The sequence below is a fragment of the Mesoplodon mirus genome (genome assembly GCF_964341445.2).
Source record: "Mesoplodon mirus genome assembly, chromosome: 4".
In the NCBI taxonomy this organism is placed as follows: Eukaryota; Metazoa; Chordata; class Mammalia; order Artiodactyla; family Ziphiidae; genus Mesoplodon; species Mesoplodon mirus.
This window is the reverse complement of record NC_138979.1, coordinates 151841397-151856890: the sequence shown is the minus strand read 5'-3', so window position 1 is coordinate 151856890 and position 15494 is coordinate 151841397. Positions and strand designations below refer to the sequence as shown.

Below are 15494 nucleotides of genomic sequence, written 5' to 3'. Positions count from 1 at the left end.
AAAAATTCCTGGAAAATTGATCACATTTTTTTCTTATTTCCCTGTACTGTTAGATTTCTATTCTCTTTAAGACATATCTTTTTATGAGATTTAGGATGGAAGAGAAGGTAAATGCATGGGCTCAACCCACCATCTTGACCCAATCTCTACTTATTTTCTTTATTATCTCTAATTAATTATCAAATAATACAAGCTCAATGTGAAAAATTCAGAGAATATAGAAATAGAAAATGAAAGTTCCTTCTTGTGTCAGATTCCTCTAATGTCCTGACTTATATCCACTTCTCACCTATTGATTTTAGCTGGAGCTAGGTTGACAGTTCTGTGAGGGCTTCCTCTCACTTCCTGGTTAAGTAGAAGCCCCAGTTCCTGGCTGACAGCATCTAGTTTCAAATTAACACCTTCTCTCTGGCCCTAGGACTGCAGATTGCCAGTTAGGAGCTTGCTTGGTAGCTTGGAAGTGTGGGCTGTCAACATGGAATAGGAGGTTGGGGGGCAGTCCCTTGACCAACCAAGATGAGGACCAATCTCCCACCTTTCTGATAGGTAGTTCAGGGAGGCTTTATGAACTCTTCTCAGGAAGTCCCTGCAGAATTAATCCCTGCTGCCCACAGCAATGACTTCAAATATGAACCCTTATATGAGCTTTTCCTTCTTACCTATTTCACTCTCCCCAGTTTCTCATTCCCACTCCCTGGGACCTACCATTTTCCTCCCTCCTTATTTGACAATACCCTTTTCCTCTGTACTTCTAAACTTCCTCTCTCCTTCAGTCCTAATTTATCATTTCACTGTAACTCTATTAGCTGTAAAGCATGTGGGGATGCTGTCAGGATAACAGGCTCTGTAGCAAATGAGGTTGTATTGAATTATTTAGGTTTCAGCTAAAGTGGAAACAATGAAAGCAGCTGAACAGGTTTGTAAAATCCTGGGGTAATCTGCCCACTGATTTGGTGCTTTTACCATATTAATTTTTTCTCGTGGTTGAAAATTATAAATTTTAAGGCTACAAAGAAATATGTGTACAACTTTTCAGTTCAGAGCCGCAAACCTAAAGCTAAGGAATTGTCTGTTTCATGTAGTATATAATTATGTAGCTGCAGAGCTGCAATTCTAGGGAATCATGAATTTATTTAATAAGTTTATCCACACAAGGCTTTTTAAAAACACAAATACATAATTTCTCTCCATTTTTTAATTTCAAAAATAGAACAAAGATTTCTACTTGAGATATGATAGTCTCAGCCTTTGAAGTTGGCCTGTTTTTCTTGAGTTTTCCTGCCGGAATTTGGTTCTTAATTTTTAAATGAAAAAGGCCTTGTTTTTTCTAACTCAGTAAAAAAACAAATGGATTCTTAAATGCGCTCAGAAAGGGGGAAGGGTGGATCACTGCTAATCTAATGGGTGACAACAAATATTCTTCTATTATCTTCCCTCTATTACTAGTGTGTCTTGGGAAATTGAGCTTAATAAGGGCCCAGACAACAAGGTGGTAGTGTGGAGAGTTCTGTGGCTTTGTAACGTCTGTGGAGTTTGTGCCACTTAGCACATCTCAATGTCTAAATGCCCACTCTCAAAAGAAGTGTGACTGCAGCAGGAAGTGAAGTATCTTTGCATATGTTCAATATATAAACTAAGCATGCACATCTGGCACTTAAACACCCTTTTTCTGGTGAATCCTGGAAAACAGGGTAATTATACGCCCAAGCAAATAACTCAGGTGTAAGACTGTTTCGTTGTTAAGAACACCAGGCATCACCAAAGTTAAAACTCTTTTCTCATCTTTGCGCTTTAAACCTCCACTGTCATCTCCAAAACACCTGAGATTACCTGGGCTGATGTCTGGTGAGAAATTGTCTCAGCACGGCTGATGGAGAAAAGAGATGAAAGTTGAAGCAAGGTGTACCACCAACCCTTACTGAACAATGACCTTGTAGAGTAAGAAAGTCAAGAAAGTGGACAGCCTTGCAAGCTGCCACTTCTGTGTCTCTCTCCCGAGGTGACTCGGAGATGCTTTGTCTTTTCTCTCTGGCATCATCGGTTCTAGTGTTTTCTCTGGCCTACAGCATCCCACCCAGCGTGAGGAAGCCTCCGCTCGCCTGGAAACCGGGTCTGGCCAGGAGGTGTCGGTGGGCTGGGGTGGCAGCTTGCCTGTTGATTAAAGTCCCTGTAACGTGCGAGCCATGGGACTGCCGGCTGCGCCCCGCCAGCATTGCCCGGTCCGCCTGGACCACACCAGGTTTGCAAACAGAAACGGAGACACCGAGCCCTCAGTCTGGGGGCGCGGGTCTCGAGCCCAGTGCCCACCCGAGCCCTCCCAGCATCTGTTCTTACTACCATCCAGGAGAAGCCCGCCCCGGAGGACGCTTTCTAACACACCAGCCCCCGGGAACAATCTGTCCCTCCCAAATCCGCCGCAGCGGGGACGCACTGCCGGGGCGCCAGCTTTGCCTACCCTACGGCCTAAGCGTGTCTTTTAATATATTTTAAAAACCTGACTGTATACAGTGGGGACGCAGGGCGGGAAAGACTGGAGGGCTCATTTTCGTGGCGAGACTCGCTGCTCTGGGCGCACGAATTAGGCCGGAGCTGCAGAGCCAAATCCTTTCCCCGCTGCAGGGGGCTCGGGGTAGCGCGCGGTGAGGGGCGGTGAGCAGCTATGGGGGCGCTGCGGCCGGTTCTGGCCTCTGGCGGCTCGGGCTCATGCAGTCCGGAGCGGGGCGGAGGCCGGCCCGAGGAGCCGGGCGGAGGCCGGGCAGGTGGCCCCGGGCTTGGAGGCTGATTGGCAGGTGCGGGAGTGGGTGGGGAAGGCGGGGGCTGGGCCTGGCTCTGCGGGAGGCTGCGGCCCCGCCTCCCCGCCCCCGCCGCGGGACTATCTGGTCCCGGCAGCAGCGATGTCCCCCGGCAGGAATGTCCCTCCTCAGATAATGTTATTTATATCTCTGGGCGGGTCCGCGGCTCGGCAGCACCAGGCGCCCGGCGGCCGCTGTGCCAGGAGCCCTGCGCTGCCCTCCTCCCCCTGCGCCGCCGCCGCCGCCGCCGCTGCCACCCCCGGGCTCGGGGTGGCCGCCGCTACAACCCCAGCGCAGGTGAGTCCCGGGAGGGCCCGGCGGCCAGAGGGAGCTGGGTGCGGGTGCGGATGCGCGAGGCTGGGGCGCGCGGCGCGAGCGCAGCGGAGGCGCTGGGCCCAGGGGGCGCGTGACGCACGGGGCCCAGGGGACCGGGTGGGGACCCAGCCCTGGGTGCCGGGCGTAGAGCCCGTGGGAGGCCCTGGCGGCTGCGGCAGCTATCGCCCCGGGGCGCGGGAATCCTCGTGGGCTTCGGCGGCGCTTGGCAAGCTGGGCGCTTGCTTTGGAGAGCCGGATCCTGGAGCGTCGCCCGGGGGCGCTGGGAGGGCGGTGAGGGGGGTGCGTGTTCTGGTCCCGGGCTGCCTCCTCCGGGACCCCGGCGTGGGGACGAAGGGGGTTCTGCCTCAAGCCTGTCGGACCTCCGCGCTGCCCTCTCTGCCGGGTTCCTCAGCCCTGGGGCCGCTCAGATTCTCTTCTGGGGAACTTGTCTGCGCGCTCCCCGGCAGCCCAGCGCCCAGGCAGGGAGGCGGAGGGGCCGGGTCCCCGAGCGTTGGGAACCACGCGGAGAGTGGCCGGGTGCAGGCCCAAGAAAGAGGGAACAGCGTGCCCCAAGCCATCCTCCAAGGACCCCCCCACCCTTCCTTTCCCAAAGAGTTCCGCTTCTCCAAGCTGTACTCTCCCTTACCTCACGGGTTCCTCTTTCTCCAACAACTTGGCCCTGAGAAATAGCAGAAAGTGGGAGAAATAACAGGAGCTTTAAAACAATCCCCAACTCCCACCAACTCACCCAGACTTCCAAAGGTGGGGAAGTAGCGGCAGGCTTGAGTACCGTTTCCGTGACAACGAGCCCCAGGTAGGGTCTTGATTTACAGCCTATTAATATCCAAACCACTATTTTCAGTGAGGAATTAGAGGCACCGGGAGTTAATAGTACCACGCTTAAATCACTGAAGGAAAATGAAAAGAAACCACAGTTTTGTATGCATCAGATGGTGGAGGGGGGTGGGTAGGGGGTGGATATATAGTGACAGTGTTTTTGCACCCAGAACTCCTGTGAGGAGAGGCTAGGCTGTCACTTCCAGGTAGCAGGCAGCCTTGCAAAGTCCACAGCCTTGAGTTAGTCACGATCTATACTTGAATTCCTAAGGAAAGTGACTCAGGCGGCTCTTGAATGAGAGGAGTGTGCAAATCAAAAATTTTAGGCACCTCTGTACTATCCACTAACCAATTCTTAATTTCAAAGATGGTACAAATTTTATCCTAGAATTCCCTCTTTGACCACCCTCTGATCCTATGACCTAGGGCAGGTCATTTCCTATTCCAGTATCAGACTTTAACTGTTTTGCTAGGAGCCGTGGGTTCCAGAATGTCTTGGGAAACTCTTTTTTGTAAGTGCAAAATGTTTTAAGTGTACTGAAGGCTCAATACCCAACACAGCTAGGCTTGTACTTGCCCAGAGGCTGTGGGCTAGTTAGAAAAAGGAATATTAGGCTCACACTGAAGAAGAGCCCACCAGCCTTGAAGCTAACTGACTCTTCAGAAGTGGGTCATTTTTACAGAACTTTATCAAATCCTAGCATAAAGTGAAGCTGAAAGACATAAGCCCTACATTACAAAAACATGGCCTTTAGACCCCCTTAGCTGTTGCCCTTCTCTTTATCGGTGGTCCGGTCACAATGATTGGGGATGAGCCAGTTCTGTTAATCCCAAATTCTCAGAAGACTCAGTCTGTTCATGGAATTGAAAGCACCCCAAACCTCCCAGGCATCCAGGGATGGGCCTTGTAGCACAGGCGTATCAAGTTTTCCTGAGTGGCTTGCCCAGCTGAGAGCTGGGATACCACTTTTTGCTCTGGTCATTGCTTCTCCCAAGTGTTCTGAAGGTGTCTTTTAGCAAAATACCGGCTAGATGGTTAGCTTCAGGGTAGGTAAAGGTGTGGCAGGAAGCAGACTCTCCTATATGACAAACTAAAAATGACTATTTTAGGCAAACTAGCTGTGAATGAAAGTTTTGAACTAGAGTCAGAATCTGATGGTTCTGCCACAGTTCTGGAAACAGGCTTGTTTTTGGTAAATAAAAATAACAGTAGCTTTCTTTCTTTTTTTTTTTCTGTCTTTTACATACCAGTGCCCAGCCCGGTGCCTGGCTGGTGGTGCACACTCAGTTCATCTTTGTTGAATGAACGAGGGAACGAGTAAATGAATGCTCAGTGTTTTCTTTATATCGTCCTATTCAGTTGTCACAATAACTCTTCAAGGTAGTTCATATAATCAACATTTTACAAGTGAGGAAACAGGTTCAAGGAGATTAAGTAATTCCCCTCACATCACTCAGTTGATGAGAGGTGAGGCTGGGATTCAAACTCACCTGTTCAGTTCCACCCTCCTTTAAGGTTCAGTCGGCAGGGGATATAGAAATATAAATTGGAAAGTTTGGTTATAGGATTGTCTCTTAGCTTCACAGTCTTTCACTCTCAAGGCCTCAGGTAATAATTCTGCCTATATCAAAGAAGCTTTAAAAATATTGCTAAAGGTATTGGACACTTCCTTGCTCAGAGGTATTTAGCCATGCCCATTATGTGCAGGTCATTGTTTCAAGGACAGAACTGTAATTTTGGCAGTAGTCAAAGCATGGATTTTTTGAAAACAGATTTTCCTTTCAGTCGTGGAATTGGCCAGGAGGGCTTGATGATGCATGGGGACAGCGTGATAGGACAGAGGATGACTATAAAAAATTCATGAGGCAAACGTTATTGGACTGGGAAGGGACCTTGGAAGTCATTGAGTCTAGACTTCTATTTGCGTAGCTACTTGCTTAAAGGTGAGACCTAACTGTAATTTACCTGGTCATTTATGTGCAGTGGTGGTACGTGCCTTCCGTGCTTCTTACCATTCTAGACCATTTCTTTCCTGTCTCTCTCAAGGCCAGTATTGGGTTTATTTTCTGAAGTTCTGCCTAATATTAAACCACTGACATTTTCTTTCATTTGAGGGAGATTGTGAGAGGATATATTTTAATATCCAATACTTTCATCCTAGTGAAATCTTTAAAAGGTATTGGAGATAGGAGAGAAGACATAAGGAGCATTCAACTCTAAACTGTTCCATAACCTCCCCATTGCCTGTTAGGTGTACAGATGTTTGCATTTTTACACAACAGGTATCTTGAGACAATACAGATTTTAAGACAAATAATTATGTAACATTTCTGGAGCAATGGAGAAGGAAGAGACTTTAAGGAATTATTGGGACTGTCAAATACCTGTTTTAATCTAAGCCCAGTCACTAAATTGCTCTTGAAGTATATTATTCCAAATTCAAAAGCAAAATTATACTCTCCATTCAAGACCTGAAATGGTAGGAAACATAACCAGTGGGACGTTTAAAGTGATATAAAATACATTTCTTCATAATTTTTTTTTTTGCGGTACGCGGGCCTCTCACTATTGTGGCCTCTCCCATTGCGGAGCACAGGCTCCGGACGCGCAGGCTCAGTGGCCATGGCTCATGGGCCCAGCCGCTCTGCAGCATGTGGGATCTTCCCGGACCAGGGCACGAACCCACGTCCCCTGCATCGGCAGGTGGACTCTCAACCACTGTGCCACCAGGGAAGCCCTCTTCATAATTTTTTTAAATAAAAATTAAAAAAAGTTAATAACCTTGACCTGCAGATTAACAATTATCAATTGACTTGGGAAGATCAAGAATGAAAATAACTGCTGTGTGAGCTGATGAGAAATTTGACTTTGGAATGAGGACTGGCAGGGAGTGTTCACGGATACTGGGTTCTGAAATCATGTGGTTATCACTAGTTGAAAATTACTGTGGAAAGAAGTATTTTACCTTAAACGTAGTTTATATTGACTCAGTGTTTTACAGACCGCTGTTTGGTTACTCCTCTACGTTAGATAAGAAATCTGGGGAGGAAGAGTAAATGCAGTGGTCTGTGTGCTAGGATCATCACGGAGCATTTGCCGGGTTTATCACAGAGAGGCGGTTTTTCCTCTGACAGCCCCAGAGGTGAGGATCACCTGCTTTTAGAGATGGAGATGGTGATCGAGGGAAGGTGTCGGAGGCAGTCAGGAGAGCTCACTGTCAGATCTGGCTCCACTCACTGAATTGTCAACTCCCCTTGGTAAATATTTAGAAAATCTCATAGCATGTTTCCCTTTGTTGCTGTGCTTATTTCTTAACTCACAGTCAAGCAATCCACGTTCTTCCATTTTCATCTAGCCTTAGCTGACTATCAAACCACCAGGGGATTTGCAGCCTTCCAGCTCACACAGTCTTCGAGGTGGTCATAGACAGAAAATGCTTCTTCAGTGGATTGCTAGCTAGCTTATGACATTCCCAGGCCTCCTTTTCATCTTTCTCTTTCCTTCTCCTGGTGGCTGGAGATATTACAAAGCCGTCATGTCTTCATACCTCAGCAAGGCCTTTTCAGGCTGTGCCATAATGTTTAATTTCTACATTATACCTGTGCAGACCTGGCCAAGAGTATAATTACAAGGGCAATTAAAATCCAGACATATATCATGTTAGCAGTGGGGGCAAAAGTGGGGCTTCCTTTCTTCCTTTCATTTTAATGCTGTAAATTTAGCAACTGAAAAGGTACAGGGCTAGGGAAAAAAAATAGAGTTTGCATTGAACTGGGCTCAGATCATCCAGGATATTTATTTATGAAAAGAATAACAGGGCACCTTGACAGCTAAAGAACAATGATTGCTTTGAATTATAGTCAATTCAAGAGTTTCCTCCAGGGGCTTCTCTGGTGGCACAGTGGTTAAGAATCCACCTTAACCAATGCAGGGGACACGGGTTTGAGCCCTGGTCCGGGAAGATCCCACATGCCACAGAGCAACTAAGACAGTGTGCCACAGCTACTGAGCCTTCACTCTAGAGCCCGCAAGCCACAACTACTGAAGCCCGCGCACCTAGAGCCCATGCTCTGCAACAAGGGAAGCCGCCGCAATGAGAAGCCCACACACCACAGCGAAGAGTAGCCCCCGCTCGCAGCAACTAGAGAAAGCCCATGTGCAGCAACGAAGACCCAACTCAGCCATAAATAAAGAAAGAAAGAAAGAAAGAAAGAGTTTCCTCCAGCATGAAAGGGAGAAACTTGGATAATCCTGAAAATGAATAAGTTGAAAATCATTTCCATTTATACCAGACTTAAATATGGGTGTGTCTCACTAGAGAATTCAAAGCACCTCAAATAAAATGAAGCACACCTTAAACACATAACTTATGAGGACTGGAAAGAGGCCACTCGCTTCATTCTGTCCCTCTGCTCAGTTCATGCCTGTTTCTACAAGCCCCCTAGGAGTCTTCAATCAGCTTCACCTTCCAGAATATTTCCTCAGGGGTAGAAGAGTAAGAAAAGGCCTTTCATAACACTTACTCCAAGCCGTAAGTCATAGGGAGCTAGAGCTGTAGAGGCCTGAGAGAGCTATATTCAGAAAGAACAGACACTGGCCACCTACTGTATGCATTACCCTGTTACATGTTGAGGACACACAACATCCGATGGAGACCCACTGGTCCGGTGGGAGAAAGGACTTGCAAACAAGCAGTGATTCAACAGGGCGCCTGAGAAAAAGCCCACAGAGGGAAGCATATGATTCAGGCTGGAGAGTGTCTAGGATTTTCCTGATGGAAGAAGGGGGGATGGGTGAGGGTGGAGCCCTAGGCACATAGCCTGGCATAGACGTGCAATAGATCATGATTAGATTAGGGAATGAGGAGTAGTTCTCTGTGGTTGGAGTACAGGCCACAGCACAGGAATGGGCTGGAGGTATGACCCTAAAAATGGTTTGGGTTCAGTTTGTGAAGAAGTTTGAACCATTGAAGGTTCAAGTTGAAATCAGTGAATGTTTTGAGCAGGGGAGGGACCTGATCAGATCCTTGTTTAGACAAAGCTCACCAGCAAAAGAGAAGGAAATGTGAACTAGAGATCAGCCAGTACAAGTTGATGACCATACATGATGTATGGTCCGCTTAGTTTTCAGGAGGCCTTTGTAAGTGCATCATCTCATTTTATTCTACAATGACCATGTGAAGAAACAGGGAACATGTCATCATTCCTGCTTTACAGTCAAAGAAACAGGATCAGAAACATACAATGATTTGCTCAATGTCCCTGAATTTGTGGTAGAACTTGACTTTGACCCAGTTTCCTAGTTCCAAGGCTGGGGCTTTGTCTAGACGTTCTCCATGGAATAATTGAATATTCTGGGCCTTCTGGGTGAGACAGTGATTGCTTTCTTTCTTCAGCAGAATTTTCAGTCTAAGTTCATTGGTCCTGGAGAAAGAGAGGAGGAAAGTTGTTACTGTATTTACTCTTTAGCCACAAAATCTTAAGGATGGCCCTCCAGCCTGTACACAGATGATGTTGCAAAGTATGACTTAATGTCAAGCATACATGTGGATTCCCAGCATGCTGTAGATAAGCAATGGACTTTATGGCTGTCAACTGATGTTTTGGCTTTTTCATTCTCTTACCCCAAATTTACTGGGCATTGTTATGCATATGCCTCATTTTGGGCTTCAAAAACCTCTTTTTGTCCAGTGATCTTGGGTGCCTTGATTTGTGCTTACTTCAGCCTTCTACAAATATTTATTGAGCTCTCATTTATTTGCCAGGCATATTCTAGGCCTAGGGGATATAGCAGTGAAGATGGTAAAAAAAAAAAAAAAAGTCTGACATCATGGAGCACATTCTAGTTGGGTGAGGCGGGTACTAAACAACGACAAATGACAGATGAGTATCTATCATACTTTCAGGTGATATAAAGAAAAAATAGTGCAAAGGGAAAGAGAGGGAGGTGGTTCTAGAAGTTGATGTAGGATGGTTGGGAAAGGCCTCTCTGATGAGTTTTCATTTGACTAGAGACACAAATGAAGCGAGGTGGGGGAACAGGGACGTTTGGGGGAAGAGATTCAGGTTGAGTGAATCTCTCAACCTGAATTGGTTGAGATGAAGGCCCAAAGATGGGGTCGCTGCTGTGTCCAAGGAGTGGGCAGGAAGCCAGTGTGACTGGTGTGTTGGGAGCCAGTGGGGAGCACAGGATGTGATGTTGGGGAGGAAACTGGGTCTGGATCATGCAGGCTTTGAGGCCAGGCGACAATTTTGGGTCTTAGCCATACGACAGGAAGTCACAGGATGTTGTGGGCAGGGGAGTGACTTCTTCAGATTGGTGTTTTAGGAGGATCTTTCTGGCTGTCCTGTGGAAGATTGATTGTATGGGACAAGAGTGGAAGCAAGGAGTGGAATGAAAGCTACTGTAAGTGGTCCAGGTAGAGATAGTGGACCAGGGTGAGGGTGGTAGGTTTGGTGACATGCAGCTGGCTTCTGGATAAATCTTTAAGGTAGAGTTGATGGAACTTGGATAAAAGATGGGAGAAAAAGAATAAGTCAAGGATGATTCAACTGGTTTTGCTCTGAGCTACTAGAAGGATGAAAAAGCCACTTACTGAGATGGGGATATGTCTTATCAAATATACTGTGGGCTAGTATTTTTGATTTTTGTTTTCATTGGGGAGTTCATTTGGAATAGACTCAGGCAGATACACAAAAAAGGTGTTTTATTATGAGTGGCTCATCTGTTTGTTTTGAGGTAGAGCCTCAGACGTGCAGTTAGTTCTCTGTGCTTTGTACCATTACTTTTAGGTCATTCTCACAACATCTCACTATATGTGATAGAGATTAAGATATGGCACAAACAAGATTGAGATACATGTCACTTTTTGTAATTAGAAATGTCTTGAATTTGCTGATTAGAGCCCACTTTTTAACACTATCTGGTTGTCATTTTTAAAATAACTTTTAAAATTATAAAATGAATTCATACACATGGTTGAGAAGTGTATCCACATTGTACAAGGTACACGACGAAAAGTCAAAGTCTTCCTTCCCCTACCTCCAGTCCTACTCCTAAAAAGTTACCAATGTCAGCAGTTTCCCGTGTATCCTTCAAGAAAAATTCAGTGCATCTATAAGCATATGGCCTGACACATTTTAAAGTCCTAACTTTAACCTAACAAAAGTATGTGTTTGGTTTCATTTTTTGTGACTCAGTGGCCCTCAGGTATATACTTCAATGGGCTGGAATCCAACTTTCTACCAATTAAGGGTCTCCCTCTCCAAAGCCACCCCACATGGGAACATCGTGTTCATCATACAGTGTCTCTTCTCAGAAACCTACAGTGGTTCCTCTGTGGGTAGAGACAGAAATCCAAACTCAGAAAGTGACTTTTTAAAAGCTATTGTAATCTGGCTCCTATCTCTTTCTACCCTTCTCTCTTACCACTTCCCATCACAAACCCACTACTTGAACCAGGTTCATCTGCTTCTACTTACTGAGTCCTGAACATTTCTTCCAGAGACTTTTGCATCAGTCTTCCTGGAACACTCCAGCCCTCAGTCACCTCTCCCTTCTCCAAGTTTGTTAAAGGGCTAGTTACATATACTACTTAATTGAACATAATCATAGACTTCTTTTATTGTTATTTAACTTTTCTTGTGTCTATTATTTGTTCAACTAGACAGCTCTTAAGAGCAAGAACTGATTTATGAATTGCAGTCACGGGTCTTACATAAAGCTCGGCTTTTGCACATAGAAGTTCAACTAGTAATTTTTGCAACGTGCACTTTGACAGTCATTCCCTAGCGGGGTGATGCTGTTACATGGGGATTATTTTAATTAAAACTTGTCAGATGATGGCTGCCAAAAAGGCCACCTTCTTAGTGGTTTACAAAGATGTCCATTCCCAGGGAATGGTAACTGGACGCTGCTCCTTTGGATAAAGAACTTTCTGATACGCCTGGCCTCAGTGTCTTTTCCCTTCCTCAGATGGCATTGCATCTAAATGTCAGAAACGGGGTGTTTTTATTTGCCTCTAAGTGATGAAGAACAGGCATTTAATGAGCATGGCAACCATTCGAGTTTTAAAAATTGTTTTAAATTATGATAAGTATATGTAACATAAAAATTTCCTTTTTAACTATTTGAAGTGCTCAGTTCAGTGGCATAAGTATGTGCTCATTGTTGTGTAGCCACATCATCACTGCCATGTCCAGAACATTTTTCATCTTCCAAGACTCAAACTCTGTGCCCACTGAGCACTAACTCCCACTAGCACTCCACAGCACCTGGCACCCACCACTCTACTTTCTGTCTCTATGTATCTGACCACTCTAGGTACCTCAGGTAAGCAGAATCATATCATATTTGTCTTTAGTGACTGGTTTATTTCACTTAGCATAATGTTTTCAAGGTTCATCCATGTTGTAGCATGTGTCAGAATTTCCTTCCTTGTTAAGGCTGGATAATATTCCATTGTATGTATTTTTCACATTTTGTTTATCTGTTCATCCATTGATGGGAACCTGGGCTTCTTCCACTCTTGGCTGTTGTGAATAATGATGCTATGAACATGGATGTACAAACATCTCTTCAACATCCTTCTTTCACTTCTTTTGGGTATATACTCAGAAGGATACTCCATTATATTGCTGGATCTTTTTATTTTTGACTTTTTGAGAAACCAAACCATGCAATTTTAAAATTTCTCCCTGGTATTTGTTGTTTTCGAAGGGAAGGGCAAAATCTATTAACATCCTCACCTTTGGGACCAAACTGAACTTGAAAATTGTTCCTTTGAGAACACTATCTTGAGGGGGTAGTTTGTCATCAGAGTTCTTGAATTTGTACCTATGTTAGTAACCTATTTTTAAACTGTAGACTTTTAGAGGACAGGCAGGAGATGTTTAATTTGCTTGTAGAACATGTAGCCCAAACTCAAGTGGGAAGAGTGTAAATATTACATGATGATTATTTCAGCCAAAATAACTCCTTGAGCTGGATGACAAGAGTTTGGGTTGCTTCCAGCTCCTTTTCTCTTGCTGTTTGCCCTTCGGCAAAGAACCTTCTTTTTCTGACTTTTTCAGGTGTGTGTGTGTGTGTGTGTGTGTGTGTGTGTGTGTGTGTGAGATAACACCTTAATATTTATTATTATCCTTAAAATTTCTTCACAGATTTCCTTGTAATGACTGTTACTTCATCTCTGTAGCCTGGCCTGACAGCCCTTCTCCAGGTCCTGGGGTAGCACCGAGTGCTTCCCCTTGAATATTTTTGAGCACCTTTCTCATTCCTTTGTTACAGCAAGGATCATCTTGCTTTGTAATTGTCCACTTGCCTTCTAAACCTTTAGGCTGTGCTTCTTGTGATGGGGAATTGGGTCTTACTCTTTTTTTTTTTTTAATTAATATTCCCAGCACCTAGAGTCATGCTTGGTACGTAGAGGGGAGTGGCTCAAAAATAGTTATTGATTAAAAAAGTAAAGACTAAATGAAACATTATTACAATAATTGCATAATTAGAATAATGAGTTATTATAATAAGTCAACATTTATTATGTGATGGCACTATGCTGAGAGCTTTTATATGTATTTGTTATTTCTATTATCCTAATTAGAGAGATAAAAAAATCAGGCTTAGAGAAGTTTAATTACCCAAAATTACATACCTAGAAGATCAAAGCTGGATTTGAACCCTGGTGTATATTCTAGAGTGCTTGCTTGGATTCACCACGCCTACCATATTTGGGTGGACATCAATATTCCACGGCTCTCAATTCTAAGAGTGTCTTTTGTTCTTTTATCCTGCATCTTTAATGATCTGAAATTAGAGAGGTAATTATTTGTATACCATTATATGTTGCTTTATATTTTCAATGATTTAACCTAATAGGCTTGAATCCCCTGATTAGCTGTTCATAAATAATTGATGTTCTGAATCCTATTTCCGAAACAGTTCTTTGACATCTGAGGATGAAGGTGCTAATGAGTACTGTACAATATACCCACCGTCATAAGGCAGCTCCCCATATCACTGCACTAAAACTGCTTTCGAAGGGGTCTGATACTGTCAAATGTGATGGCCCCCATCTAGACCCAAGTCCCAGGTTCCCTGCAATATTTGACTGTTAACCACTCTTGCTTTGAAACTATGCCCTCCGTTGGCTTCCTTTTTCTCCTCCCAGCTTGCTTACTATTGCTTCTTTCTGCTTTTTTTGTTCCTTCCTCGCTACCAGTTTTTAATTGTTGAGGTTGCCAATGCATCTAAATCCTTATCTCTAGTCGCCGTCTCCCCTCTCAGTTCCAGGCTGCTTTAGAGCTGTGTACTAGCTGTCTTCATTTGGTTGTAACAAGAGGTCTCAAACTCACCATGTAGCAATAGGACCTCTTGGCCCCCTTCTTCACCCCCAAACCTGCTCTTCTGCCCTTTCTTACAGCTAGGTTCATGTTGTCACCACCCTCCCAGTCAAGAATCTCAGCAACTTTTGTGGTTATTCTTCTTTTCACACTTCCACATCCTGTTGGCTGCTGGCTCCTATACATTTTTTGTGTGTGTGTGTGGTATGCGGGCCTCTCACTGTTGTGGCCTCTCCCGTTGCGGAGCACAGGCTCCGGATGCGCAGGCTCAGCGACCATGGCTCACGGGCCCAGCTGCTCCGCGGCATGTGGGATCTTCCCGGACTGGGGCACGAACTCGTGTCCCCTGCATCGGCAGGCGGACTCTCAACCACTGCGCCACCAGGGAAGCCCCCTATACATTTTTTCTTTAAAAATTTCAAGTTAGTTCCTTTCTTTCAATTTCCACTGTCCCTATTCGTGTCCTATGTTTGAATAATTGGTCTTCAGTCTCTATCTTTCTAACCCATCTTACTCCCAATCTCAGAATTATTTTTAAAAACATGAGTCTGACTGAGTCATTCAACTGCTTTAAAACCCTTTAATCATTCCCCGTTGCCCCCAAATAAACTATAAACAGGTAGGAAGGGACCTTCACAACCTGTTCCAACCTCCTTTCCAGGCTTCATTCCCTCTCTGTTTACTCCACATTGGATGCTTATGACTGTTAAAACTTGGGGTGCATTTTCATGCCTCCATGACTTTGCTTCTGTTGTTTTCTAGGGCTGGAATATCTTTTTGCCTTTCCTCAGCCATGAACTCTTACACAAATGTCCCTAAAGGCCCTGATCAAACATAACTGCTTTGATGCTTTCCCTCTTCCCTAACCCAGGAAGACACTACACTCTCCTCTGATCTCTTACACTGTCACTTTTCACGTGGTACCCTGGCTGGCCGTATACAGGCATGACTCTCCTTCAGATTATGAGTTCCTCGAAGAAGGGATATTTGTCTGGTGCCCATGGGTGCCTAACTCAGGGTCTGGCTCATGGGCGGTGCTCAAGAAATATTGGTTGAATTGGGTGATAGGGGAAGTTTCAAGAATATTCAACACTGAAAATAATCCCCCACATTCTGACCTATAGACAATTATAAGAAGGGTTAATGGGAGACACACGCTGTTGACGGGTTTGGGGTGGGGAGTGGAGAGGCATGCTTTAGACCTGAGGAGGC

The 15494-nt window shown here is 45.0% G+C and overlaps 1 protein-coding gene across 1 annotated transcript in view; it reads left to right on the top strand.

The window, feature by feature from the left end:
- The first annotated feature begins 2921 nt into the window (after positions 1-2921).
- Positions 2922-15494, top strand: part of SPTB (spectrin beta, erythrocytic) — a 128692-nt gene continuing 116119 nt past the window's right edge. The window contains exon 1 of the mRNA XM_082616970.1: positions 2922-3089. The gene's annotated coding sequence lies outside the window, so the exon portion shown is untranslated. The remainder of the gene's footprint in view (positions 3090-15494) is intronic.